This window comes from Silurus meridionalis, chromosome 14 (assembly GCF_014805685.1).
Source record: "Silurus meridionalis isolate SWU-2019-XX chromosome 14, ASM1480568v1, whole genome shotgun sequence".
Lineage (NCBI taxonomy): Eukaryota > Metazoa > Chordata > Actinopteri > Siluriformes > Siluridae > Silurus > Silurus meridionalis.
Genome location: NC_060897.1, coordinates 18483416 through 18485625, shown reverse-complemented (window position 1 = coordinate 18485625; position 2210 = coordinate 18483416).

The window sequence follows — 2210 nt, the reverse complement described above, 5'->3', positions numbered from 1 at the left end:
GATTCTGATTTAGATTCTAATTCTAATCTGATTCTGATTTAGGATCCAATTCAAATTGTGATTCTGATTTAGATTCTAATTCAGATTGTGATATAGATTCTAATTCAGATTGTAATTTAGATACTAATTAAGATTCTGATTTACATTCTAATTCAGATCATAATTTAGATCATGATTTAGATTCTATTTTAGATTCTAATACAGATTGTGATTCAGATTTTGGTTTAGATTTTAATTCCGATTCAGATTGTTATTAAGATTCTTGATAAGTTTTAAGTTGTCACTTAGTCTCTTATTTAGATTATAGAAATACAATTATGAATTAAATTACAAAAATTCATATTATAATTTGGATTCAAGTTCTTATTGAAATTCTGATACAGTTTCACATGATCATTTATGTCTCAGTTAAAACCCTATTTCATATGTGATGCCGTGGTTTATTGTAATGTTTGTTGTTTCAGTTTGTTTCAGGATTTAAAGTAAAATTCAGATTGTGATTCACACTGAAATTTTAATAAGGATTCCGATTCAGATCGACATTCTACTTTAAATTCTTATATAGATGCTAATTTAAAATTTAGATTTTAATTCAGATTCTGACATACAATAAAATGTCAATTTAGATTCCAATTTTAGGATCAAATTTATATTCAGGTCCTTTCTTCATTTTGGGATCCAAATTCTAATTAAAATTCTGATAATGTTGTTGGAACTAATTTCATTTTGACTCAGACTTTAATCTATATTTGGGTGCTAATTCAGATTAGGAGTTACAGATTAAATGTGTAATCTAACTTTAAATCTAGATTCAGATTCAGGTATAAGATCAAACTTGGGTTCTCATTGAGATTCTAAATCTGAGCCTGTATGTTTTACATCCTGATGAGGTTGGTATTCAAGTTCTGATCTAGATACTGCTCTATGGTTGATCAAAGATACGCATGTGTGACAATTCACATTTAATTAGATATATGAAGGTAATTCGAATGGGAATTTAATGAACTGTTGTGACAGATATGTAAATGAATATTTGAAAAAATATGCTTCAACAATCATAAAGATATATTAATATTATAAGTGATGTACGTGTCATACACCTGTTACATTTGTACATAATTTGCATTCATGTAAGTTTAATAAATTAAAACCAAACCTTTATTTAACATTATCTTTGTATATGTGTATGTATGGGATGGTGGGTGGAGGGAGGGGTAGAAGGGGGTAGAAGAGGGTACAGGGTGAGAGGGTTAGAAAGAGGGAGCGAGAGGAAAAGTAAGAGAGAGAGAGAGAGAGAGAGAGAGAGAGAGTGAAACCAGACGTTCATTTGTCATGCAAAGTCGTTTGTTCTCAGTCTGGAGACACACAAAGGATTCTTACACGTTCCCAGGACCCTGTCCCTCTCTCTGCACTCACCAAACTGACCTCTGTACCTCTAACACACACACACACACACACACACACACACACACACACACACACACACACACACACACAGAGTGAGCATCAATATTCAGGTCTCATGCAAAATTAATTCTGACTTTGACAGCATCCAGTGTGATGCTCTCTCTCTCTCTCTCTCTCTCTCCTCAGTGATGAAACAGTAACACACAGAGGTGTTAGTGCAGTTCCAGTGTAAGGTGTGTTTACTTTTCATTCCATTGAGAATTTCAACTAATAAAGTGCTCATTTATATTACAAACAGATAATTATGTCATTATCAGCACAAACACACTTGTACACTTATGTAATGTGTATAAAATAAGTATGGGGATGATTAATGTTTGTGAGCATTTGCTTCTCAGCACTGCATCCCAATTTTTGCATGTCTGTCTTTCTGCTTTATTCGGTCTCTCAAACCCCCCCCCCAACTCTCTCTCTCTACATCAGATTGCCAGCTGTGAAATGGATTTGTTGAGGCTCAGCTACACGCAGCATCCACTCAATTACGTGTCTGACCATACACACACACACACACACACACACACACACACACACACACACACAGGCCCAATACACACTCCATTGACTCTAAAAATACTAGAGACCTTTTCAGCCATTTCAGCACTTCTCCGTTCTATCGAGTGTTTCAGAATAATATACAAAATAAATCTGTTCTACATTTATACCAGAAATAATGCTAGATAATCAAGAAATAAAAAAATATTACGTGTAATGGAAAAATAATCAATGGCCGTGAGGTCCAATGT